The sequence below is a fragment of the Nicotiana tabacum genome, chromosome 22 (assembly GCF_000715075.1).
Source record: "Nicotiana tabacum cultivar K326 chromosome 22, ASM71507v2, whole genome shotgun sequence".
NCBI lineage: Eukaryota > Viridiplantae > Streptophyta > Magnoliopsida > Solanales > Solanaceae > Nicotiana > Nicotiana tabacum.
In genome coordinates, this window is record NC_134101.1 from 170,244,390 (window position 1) to 170,256,970 (window position 12,581).

Genomic DNA, 12,581 nt, shown 5'->3' on the forward strand with positions numbered 1-12,581 from the left:
TTATATATTTGAGTTCGTGAGGTTATGGGTAAACCTTATCTTCGAAAAATTTCGGAATCCAGGCACGTGGGCCCAAGGGAATTTTTGTCAACCTTTCGATCGGTGTTAGGAATTGTTATAAATTGGATTATAATGAGTAATTGAACATATATTAATGGGTTTACATAATTATTGGCTAGTTTTGAAGCGTCGTGCGTCAATTTGAGTCTTCGGAAGGACGTAGAATGCCGGTGATGGATCTTCAGAGCGAGGTGAGTCTCCTTTCTAACCTTGTAAGAGGAAATTGTCCCCATAGGTGAATTAATTGGATATGTGCTTCTATTTGTGGGGGCAACGTATGCACGAGGTGACGAGAGTCCGTGCGTAGCTACTATTATGCTTAAGTCCGGGTAGTTTAGGACCCAAAAGCATGCTTTACTTGCAATATTTGAAATCTTGTTGTCAATTTAAAAATGCTTAAAACATATCGAACGTGTAAATGAATTTATGAAAGACTAGTCATCGTTTCTATATTTTTAAAAGAGAAATTGCCTTTTGTTGGATAATTGCTCCTTGATGAGTTCTTGATTGATTGTTTGAATGTATTTATATATTGTGGAACGGGCCGAACGCCTCGGTAGATTAAATAGATGCATATATGGTTCACGCTATTCGACCCTTTAGCAGTGCACAGTTTAAATATTTCTTGGATCGGGCTGTACGACCTCGACATGATTTGTGCATGCTTGTATTGCTTGCCTTGAAATTCATAGATGTTGATATTTGGTTTCTCCCTGGCCTGAGATAAATGTATAAATGATGAAAATGAATTTGGAAATTTCTTATAAACAAAAGAATTGTTTACTTGCCTCATGCTATTTGTGTTACCGTCATTTTTATGAAAATCCTCGATTTAATAAATTATTGGTACACTATCATTGGACCACTAGTAAGTGTCGAAGTCGACCTCTCGTCTCTACTTCTTCGATATTAGACGGGATATTTACTTTGTACACGTTGTTTTTGTATTCATGCTACACTTGCTGTGCATTTTTTGTTGTACATGAACATGTACCTCTAATGGCCTAATGGGCGTAGTAGCATGGATGATACGGAGACTTAGGCAAGCTTCATCTCTCGAGGCGACCCGCATCTAGCATAGTCTCTTTCAGTGTATTGTATTTACTTCCTGTCCAAATCTGTATTCCGGACAGTTATTGTACTTTATTTGATTTCCTAGTGATTGCTCATGCACTTATGACATCGGGTTCTGGGATGATTATGGGATATTTAATATTAAAAGTTGTAAACATTATTATTTATTCAGTGATGATTACCTTTTTACTAGTTAAATTAAAGGAAATTATGGTTCCTAAAAATATTAAAATGAGAGTTTAATTAATTACTCAATGCTGGCTTGCCTGACCGAGGTGCCCGGCGCCATCACGAACTTTGATGGATTTTGGGTCGTGACATGTCTACTCAATAAGTAATGTGCCACGTTAAAACCTTAACTAAAATAAAATCCAGTGGGAAAAAAATCTATTAAAGGAAAAAGAGTACACATGTTTAATAATATGCCTTTTGGTTGCCTCGTTAAAATCCTTGCAAGGAAAAACCAGTGGGACAAAACCTTGAAAGGGAAAAAGAGTGCAACACGTATTAAACTCTCCCTGATAAGAGAATCATTTCACATCCTTGAGCCTTCGCATCCCGATCTTGTACACTAGCTTCTTGAATGTTGACGTCGGTAGAGACCTGGTGAACAAATCAACTATATTATCACTTGAACATTGATATCACCATTCTTTTGAAGATCATGTGTGAAAAATTACTTTGGTGAAATGTGCTTAGTCCTATCTCCTTTTATAAATCCTTCCTTCAGTTGGGCTATGCATGCTGCATTGTCTTCATACAAAATCGTGGGTAGTTTGTCATATTTCAAACTACATTTGTCTCGAATAAGATGTATTATAGACCTCAACCACACATATTCTCGACTTGCTTCATGAATAGCAATTATCTCAACATGATTAGATGAAGTAGATACAATTGATTGATTAGTCGATTGCCAAGATATGACAGTGCCTCCACAGGTAAATACATAACATGTTTGAGATCGAGCCTTGTGTGGATCGGATAAATACCCAGCATCGGCATAACCAACAGGATCAGGACTGCAATTATTGCCATAAAATAAGCCCATATCAGTAGTTCCTTTTAGATACCGCAATATGTATTTGATTCCATTCCAATGTCTCTTTGTAGGAGCATAGCTATATCTTGCTAAGACATTAACTGAAAAGGTTATGTCAGGCCTTGTAGTATTAGCAAGATACATTAGTGCACCAATTGCACTAAGATATGGTACTTCAGGACCACTCTTCTTGAGGTCGGAATGGATCCTTATTCACATCAAGTGATCGAACAACCATCGGAGTACTTAATGGATGTGCTCCATCCATGTAAAACCGTTTTAATACCTTTTCTATTTAGGCAGATTGATGGACATTTGCTAAATGTTCAATTTGCAAACCAAGACATAATCTTGTGTTTCCGAGATCTTTCATCTCGAATTCTTTTTTAAATAATCAATTTTCTTTTGGAGTTATGTAGGAGTTCCAATAAGGTTTATGTCATCGACATATACAACAAGTACAATAATTTCCGATGTTGTTTTCTTTATAAAAACACATGGGCAAATGACATCATTTAAGTAGCCTTCCTTTAATAAATACGCACTAAGACGATTATACCACATTCATCCTGATTGCTTTAGACCATACAAAGATCTTTGGAATTTGATTGAAAATATTTCTCGGGACTTTGAATTATTTGTGTTAGGCATTTTAAATCCCTCGGGAATTTTCATGTATATCTCATTATCAAGTGAGCCATAAAGGTAGGTAGTAACCACATCCATTAAATGCATGTCAAGCTTTTCATGGACAACAAAACTAATGGGATAACAGAACGTTATAGCATCCATAACGTTACACCCCAAGTTTTCATACGTGAGAGTACATCGTAAGTCATTGATGTAAGCTCGAAAATGAGATTCTATTTGGAAGAAAATAAAGTAAGTTAATAATGTTACCTTGGAGGTTACAAATATTTAAGATCATGAATAACGATTACCAAGAGGGTTGGAAATCTTAGAAGCTAAACCAATTGAAGAAAATAAGTTTCGTCGAAAGTCGACAAGTTTCGAATGTTATAACATGTACTTTGGGGTGAGACTAGGGTTATTAACATGATAAGGAGGTTATTCTATGAGTTATTTTAGTCGTATAATATTCATTTTCTACATTTTGAAGGCAAGCAAGTTGTGGAACAAGAGTTGGCAAAGGTCATCACAAGTTACATTCATAAATTTGCTGAAATTTAGGTCAAATGTATCTGAGAATTTCTCCAAATATACTTGGAATAATGGGGTGTTCTACCTACCAAATTGAAGGTCTACGAGTCTAGTTTCTAACGCATTAAACCGTTTGTCAATATGACATCGGAGTAGATAGATATTTGCATTTTCGCGAGACCGCGCAAGCAGCTCCCAATGGGACCCACTTAGGCGGTGGTTGACCTACTTCAATTTATAAACGATTTGGACGCCTATTTTTGCTCATTTTTCAACTAAAGTTCGTCTCCAAACTTCTCCTAACCCTCATAAACATATATCACAAGGGTTTGAAGTGATTCCAAAGTGATTACACCATATTTCAACATCAAAACTTAGTTCTAGTGAAGAACAACACCTCTTTGAGGTTGTGTTGTCATTGAGGATTGTTGTGGGCTGTATTTGGATGAAATTCCAAGTTGTTGCTGCTGTATAAGGTGAGTATAACAACCTACTAATTGTGCTTAAGCTTGCTTGTATGTTGGTTAAGTTGTTAGGATGATAAACTATAAGATAATACTTGGACTAGCTTAAGTCACTTCTATGGTGTTGTATTGCTATTAAGGGTTGTTGTAAAATGAATATAACTTGGATTTTGACTTGAAGTTACTATAGGAGGTATGTATATTGTGTTCTTGCTTGTGCCTAAGGTTATCTTGATATTGATTAAGTTAAATGGATGGGCTAGACCTGAACTAGTGAATAAAGTTGCTAGTTGGGGATAGTTGAAGTTGTGGATTATTTTTGTTGTTATAAATATATGGTATAAGGCTGGAATCATTGATTAATGACTTCATTATCAAGTTAATGATACTTTTATGTTGAAGTAAGAAGTCTATAAGGATTGATAAGGGGTATACGGATTCCAATCGGAGTTTGCCGCTCGTCGTAATGTAGTTGTGACTTGTTGTGGTTATATGGTGTCTTGATATTGATAATTATGTATTGATGGATTGCTCTGGTCATTGTTGTTGGTATATGGTATTGGAGGAGGCCCTTGTTACAATGGAGATGCTGCCCAAATTTACGTAAACGAGCTACTAGCTTAAGTTATAGACTTAGCCTTTGCTCAGCACTGATTTTGAATCTCCTTATACTATGATAGATTGAGTTGACTTGTTTCAAGAGTTGCTTGGAAGGGATTAATGACTCAACGGGTTTAAGGTATGTTAAGGCACTTTCATCTTTCTTTTGGCATGGTCTAAAATGAAATGAACATAAACGATACGCTATTTCATAATGACTCTACTCCTAGCAACTAAGGTTGTCCATGTTGTTCTTTCCATATAAAATTATTCTAAACAAGTGTGTATGATCCTTAAATCCTACTAAGGTTCATATTGATGGTAGGGATGTCCATAATGTTCTTAAGTCACTCCAAAAGGTTTAGAAGATGATTCCATGAGTCTAGCATGCATTATATATAGTATCTATTTTACTCTACCGAGCCGCGCTATAGTCGGCCGGGTACGGCACCTATTGTGCAACCACTGATCAGTTGGGTTTACCGAGCTCCACGTGGCCGGGTACGATTCTACCGAACCTTATGATGGTCGGGTACGCTTTTACCGAGTCCTCTTTGAGGCCGGGTACGATATGATGATGATGCCCACAGAGGCGAATGTTTTAAAAAGTTTATGTATATATATGTATTATGCATTTCATATCAGTAACCCCCAGAGGCACTCTGATGTTACAGGTTGTATCTCCTTTATCTCTCTCTTTACATTACTGTTCTTGTTTATGCTTTCCTGCCTAACATACTCGGTACTTTATTCGTACTGACGTCCCTTTTGCCTGGGGATGCTGCATTTCATGCCCGCAGGTCCCGATTGATAGGTTGATAGTCCTCCTAGTAGGCTATCAGCTCAGCGAAGGTGTTGGTGCACTCCACTTGCTCCGGAGTTGCCTATTTGGTCAGTATGCTTTGGATATGTATTGATTGATATGGCGGGGCCCTGTCCCAACCTTTATGATTTTATGTACTCTTAGAGGCTTGTAGACATATGTCAGGTGTATGGATAATTGTATGGCCTTGTCGGCCTATGTTTCGAGTTTACTAATGGTCATGTCGGCCTTATAGGCCCGTATGTCACATATATTAGTTTGTATATCATGTTGGGTCTTCATATGTTGACTATTCCCTTATGTTTTATTCTTGTTATCTCAGGACGAGTTTTCTAGCTCATTTACTCATGATAACATGATAAGAAAGATATGTTACGTTGGTACTCGGTTGAGTAAGGCACCAGGTGCCCGTCGCGGCCCTTCGGTTTGGGTCGTGACAGAAGTGGTATCAGAGCAGTTCTGTCCTAGGGAGTCTACAAGCCGTGTCTAGTAGAGTCTTGTTTATGGGTGTGTTGTGCACCACACTTATAAGCAGGAGGCTACAGGGCATTTAGATCTGTCACTCTTTCTTCTTACTCTAGATCGTGCAAGTAGAGCTCAGTTGTAAGAATTCAAACTCCTAAATTCGACTTTAGTCATAATACAACGATACCTACTTCCACAAAGATAGTTGGTAAGAGATTACATGTGGATGTGAAAGAGTTGAGTCAGAGGAACTCGATTTCACATCATACTTATGATGAGTAAATATGAGGTCTTCAACAGATCGTGTGTGTACTAAGATGTGTATGCTTCTTAATAAGGAGCCTTAAGGCAAGGATATCTATTCACGAATATGGTGAAAATCTATGAGGGATTCAGAAGCTAGATACAAGTTTCAACAAGTAAAAGAAGTAAGGTGAAGAGGGGTACAAGGCACCCAGATAATGAAGATTATCAATATTTTCAAATCAGGCAGAGAAATATAAGCATTTTGGTACCTTCATCAATGATAGAGGTAAGTACAATTGGCCACACCCATCTCAGTTATGTTCTATGGGAGCTAACAAGATATTATTTAAGAGAAAGATGGGATATCAGGATCCAGTTGGAGTTAGAGTAACCCAAAAATTGTGGATAGGTTGTTATTATTAACCAATGTTTCCGAAAGATGGTACAAATGTGGTAAAAGATATCCTTCTAAGACACCCAGATGGTGAACTCTAGAGTAGTACAATCAGATACGAATACTGGAATATTCAAAAATTTCAGAATATAGGCAGTGGGATCCTAGAAGGGACAAATATTTACCTTAGTATGACTCTAGCCCCGAGTAAAAAAAAGAATGTTAGGCATTCTAATGAGATGAAGCTAGGGGAGCTTATAGGGAAAAACCTTTTTGTTGAAGTTTTCAGAATAAAGTGATAGACAAAAAGAATATTATCCGGAGAATAAGAAGAAAATAAATGAAGCATCATGAGTAAGATGTGATATAGGGGTGATAATAGTAAATCAAAATATGACACGATGACAGAGTCTATAGTCAAAGTGAAGGAAAATACAAGAGGTGACAAGCCTTAAGGCAATAAAAGAGTATAAGCCATAAAATCATATTTTTATTTCGAGAAATGAGTTGGTGACTTCAACGTGATTACCAGGAGGAAAGGTTAGACCCCAGAGTAATAAAAATCAGTATGGGCTGGTGAACAAGATAAAACCGAACATGAATTAGGGCCCGGAGGATTTGATAATGGTCGACATCGTGAGAATTTCAAAGATCGTGCTCCAAACAATAATAGAATAGACAACAGACGAATAACCTTTAAAGGTTATTTAGGAAGTCGCTTACCTAAAGCAAGCACTCTGAGCAGAGTTAATCTTAAGGGACTAAATGTGCCAGTTACCGTAGGTGTCACCTTCGTGCGTAAGAAATTTAGTTATCCCTGGTACAGAAGGTTACCATAAGGTGATTAAGGTTCATTGATAATGTGAAAAGACGCCGAATATGAAAAGGTAAAACAAGTATAGGTAGATCGTCGTAGTACTAAATCTTAGTACTCCCCTGAAGGGGGGAATATGGTGTGATATGGTATTAAGTCGGAGTTAAGCGGTTCAGTTAACTATGGAATGGTAAAGGAAGAATGTGGTAAAAAGGAGAAAGGGATGATGTTGCATTTATTCAGTTCCTGCAGATATGTTGCGAATCCAGAACATTATACAAGCACGACACCGGGGAGAGGCAGTAAAAGTTTCCGGCCAGGATGTTATTGATAAATAAGTATGAATGGACATTTGATACATCTGGAGCTAGTGGTGAGAGATAAGTTAAGACAAAGGATATATCCCAAGAGGGATTATGCAGAATATATATATATATATATCCAAGAGGGATTATGCAGAATAAATATATATATATATATATATGAGAATGGACCAACGAGTAATTAGTAGTTGATTTAGGAAGAGCCCAGTTATGGCTAGACAAGAGGTCACGGATAAATCAATAGATCATGCAAGATAAATGTAGTGAACTGCAGCATAATGAATTCAGTCTCGCAGATACAAGATCGCAATCATTTGAAAAAAATTCAGATAGGAGTTGAGGCAATTAAAGGTACCACTTTTAAAGGTTTATGAAAATAAGAGAGAGTGTCACTAAGGAGACAATAAAAATTTGAGCTTAGAAGTAACCCTACGAGCACAAAGGCATAAATTTATGTAACTAAGGATTATTATAGGCAAGTAAGAATAACGAAAATTACCTTCGGGTGTACGATATATAAAGCTCACAACTTTACAAGAGCCAGAAGGTCTCCCTAAGTACTACAATGAAAGACTAGTTGAGGAAATAAGGAAGAAGGTTTCCACCTAAGCATAGTGAGCTAGAGAGTAAATGATCCTGTAACAACAGTCTCACTACAATATTGTATACACTCCATAAGAAAGTGGCACCTATCATGGCTAATGAATGGTAAAAAAAGAAGCTATCAAAGGTGATGTTTGAGATCATATAAGGTACAAGAAATTATAGTATTCGTGGGCAAAAAGGACAAGCCAAGTATTCATGCAACAAGTGATAGAACGACCATCAAAAGTAATTGCTTACATTTAAGGACAACTGAGAAGGCACAAAAGGAAATTTATGGTGCTATCAAGTTAAAGGAAGATTGGGAGTAGTATAAATAGATCGGTGTAGGTCCTAAGGTAAAGTATTGTAGAGCAACAAGGTTTTAGGTAGATAGGAGTAAGGATATGAAAAGATGAGTGAGAAGGTGACGAGAATATGTATGTCCTCGGGATTAAACCCATCAAAACAAGGGAGCTGATGATTTCCATATGAATAAAAAACTCTATACAGCCTGAATGAACCCAGAGGAGTCTAAGACTAGGTGCATTTAGAAGAGATGGAATGTTGCCCTGGCGGTAGAATAAGGGTGTAATTGTGATAGATAAGAGGATGATTCTTAGGCCTTTGATTGAGTAATGATTTAACGAGAAAGGGATTTCATTAATTGCACGGGATTAGAATACCCCCATAAGATGAATCGCGTTGGGATGCAATGAAATATGGTTATTGAAGTATAGTATTATCCCTAGGTGGATCAGGAAAATCACTTCAGATGTTCCCCAATAAGATGTGAGCCCTAGTGACAGTGTATTACGTAAGAGGTTGCAAGTTATCAGTGATAGATTATAGATCAACATTAAGGTGAATAAACAATAGATGGGTACAAGTTCCAAAGTATGAGATGAGATTTGTTTGTTATTCTTAAGATGAATAAAAATGAGGAAGCACTAAAGGACTTAGATTTATACATATAGGATAAGCAGCGAGAGAGTAACCTGGAGTTGGGTAGCAAGTCTCGGTAATTATAAAACGAAGTAAGTTTTATGGTATAGTATAACCTGCCTAGATGTAGTAAATCCATAAGGATAGATATGCAAGGCTATGAAACAAGAGATAACAATAGTCTTAAGTTCGATAAAGTACCAAGCGAAAGACATCAATACACCTATAGATGCCTAGAGGGACAGCTTTTCATAATTCTGTATATGTTCATACGGTGAGGCTTATAGATTGGCTAAAAGATGGAGGAAAAAGGGAAGACGAGTCGCTAGGCACTCATATAAGGACACAGTTCGTACATACTGCATGATATAAGGTAGCAAATGTTACGATGTTGGAAAAATTCCGACCACATGTCATGGCGTGACAAAGAGGCCTAAAAGGGGGGAATGCCCAAGCATTTGGATTTATTCACAAAACTGTTACTTAGATGGCAAGATGAACATTAAAGTATTCGTAAGAGCCATAGTTTATGAAATTGATAAGTGCATCAGTCAACATTCGAGGACGAATGTTCCAAAGGGGGAATGATGTTACACCCCAAGTTTTCATACGTGAGAGTACATCGTAAGTCATTGATGTAAGCTCGGAAATGAGATTCTATTTGGAAGCGAATAAAGTAAGTTAATAATGTTACCTTGGAGGTTACAAATATTTAAGATCATGAATAACGATTACCAAGAGGGTTGGAAATCTTAGAAGCTAAACCAATTGAAGAAAATAAGTTTCGTCGAAAGTCGACAAGTTTCGAATGTTATAACATGTACTTTGGGGTGAGACTAGGGTTATTAACATGATAAGGAGGTTATTCTACGAGTTATTTTAGTCGTATGATATTCATTTTCTACATTTTGAAGGCAAGCAAGTTGTGGAACAAGAGTTGGCAAAGGTCATCACAAGTTACATTCATAAATTTGCTGAAATTTAGGTCAAATGTATCTGAGAATTTCTCCAAATATACTTGGAATAATGGGGTGTTCTACCTACCAAATTGAAGGTCTACGAGTCTAGTTTCTAACGCATTAAACCATTTGTCAATATGACATCGGAGTAGATAGATATTCGCATTTTTGCGAGACCGCGCAAGCAGCTCCCAATGGGACCCACTTAGGCGGTGGTTGACCTACTTCAATTTATAAACGATTTGGACGCCTATTTTTGCTCATTTTTCAACTAAAGTTCATCTCCAAACTTCTCCTAACCCTCCTAAACATATATCACAAGGGTTTGAAGTGATTCCAAAGTGATTACACCATATTTCAACATCAAAACTTAGTTCTAGTGAAGAACAACACCTCTTTGAGGTTGTGTTGTCATTGAGGATTGTTGTGGGCTGTATTTGGATGAAATTCCAAGTTGTTGCTGCTGTATAAGGTGAGTATAACAACCTACTAATTGTGCTTAAGCTTTCTTGTATATTGGTTAAGTTTTTAGGATGATAAACTATAAGATAATACTTGGACTAGCTTAAGTCACTTCTATGGTGTTGTACTGCTATAAAGGGTTGTTGTAAAATGAATATAACTTGGATTTTGACTTGAAGTTACTGTAGGAGGTATGTATATTGTGTTCTTGCTTGTGCCTAAGGTTATCTTGATATTGATTAAGTTAAATGGATGGGCTAGACCTGAACTAGTGAATAAAGTTGCTAGTTGGGGATAGTTGAAGTTGTGGATTATTTTCGTTGTTATAAATATATGGTATAAGGCTGGAATCATTGATTAATGACTTCATTATCAAGTTAATGATACTTTTATGTTGAAGTAAGAAGTCTATAAGGATTGATAAGGGGTATACGGATTCCAATCGGAGTTTGCCGCTCGTCGTAATGTAGTTGTGACTTGTTGTGGTTATATGGTGTCTTGATATTGATAATTATGTATTGATGGATTGCTCTGGTCATTGTTGTTGGTATATGGTATTGGAGGAGGCCCTTGTTACAAGGGAGATGCTGCCCAAATTTATGTAAACGAGCTACTAGCTTAAGTTATAGACTTAGCCTTTGCTCAGCACTGATTTTGAATCTCCTTATACTATGATAGATTGAGTTGACTTGTTTGAAGAGTTGCTTGGAAGGGATTAAGGACTCAACGGGTTTAAGGTATGTTAAGGCACTTTCTTCTTTCTTTTGGCATGGTCTAAAATGAAATGAACATAAACGATATGCTATTTCATAATGACTCTACTCCTAGCAACTAAGGTTGTCCATGTTGTTCTTTCCTTATAAAATTATTCTAAACAAGTGTGTATGATCCTTAAATCCTACTAAGGTTCATATTGATGGTAGGGATGTCCATAATGTTCTTAAGTCACTCCAAAAGGTTTAGAAGATGATTCCATGAGTCTAGCATGCATTATATATAGTATCTATTTTACTCTACCGAGCCGCGCTATAGTCGGCCGGGTACGGCACCTATTGTGCAACCACTGATCAGTTGGGTTTACCGAGCTCCACGTGGCCGGGTACGATTCTACCGAACCTTATGATGGTCGGGTACGCTTTTACCGAGTCCTCTTTGAGGCCGGGTACGATATGATGATGATGCCCACAGAGGCGAATGTTTTAAAAAGTTTATGTATATATATGTATTATGCATTTCATATCAGTAACCCCCAGAGGCACTCTGATGTTACAGGTTGTATCTCCTTTATCTCTCTCTTTACATTACTGTTCTTGTTTATGCTTTCCTGCCTAACATACTTGGTACTTTATTCGTACTGACGTCCCTTTTGCCTGGGGACGCTGCATTTCATGCCCGCAAGTCCCGATTGATAGGTTGACAGTCCTCCTAGTAGGCTATCAACTCAGCGAAGGTGTTGGTGCACTCCACTTGCTCCGGAGTTGACTATTTGGTCAGTATGCTTTGGATATGTATTGATTGATATGGCGGGGCCCTGTCCCGACCTTTATGATTTTATGTACTCTTAGAGGCTTGTAGACATATGTCAGGTGTATGGATAATTGTATGGCCTTGTCGGCCTATGTTTCGAGTTTACTAATGGTCATGTCGGCCTTATAGGCCCGTATGTCACATATATTAGTTTGTATATCATGTTGGGTCTTCATATGTTGACTATTCCCTTATGTTTTATTCTTGTTATCTCAGGACGAGTTTTCTAGCTCATTTACTCATGATAACATGATAAGAAAGATATGTTACGTTGGTACTCGGTTGAGTAAGGCACCGGGTGCCCGTCGCGGCCCTTCGGTTTGGGTCGTGACGCTTAACTAGTGAATATGTCTCTTCATAATCGACACCAGGACTTTGTGAAAATCTTTGTGCAACAAGGAGTGCCTTATATCTTTGTACTTCATTTTTCTCATTCCACTTGCGTACAAAGATCCATTTATAGCCAACAGGCTTAACACCATTAGGTGTTTGGACTACAGGCCCAAAAACTTCACGTTTTGCAAGTGAATTCAACTTTGATTGGATTGCTTCTTGCCATTTTGGTCAATCACGTCTTTGTCGACATTCTCCAATAGATTGAGGTTCAAGATCCTCACTATCTTGCATAATGCTATATGCA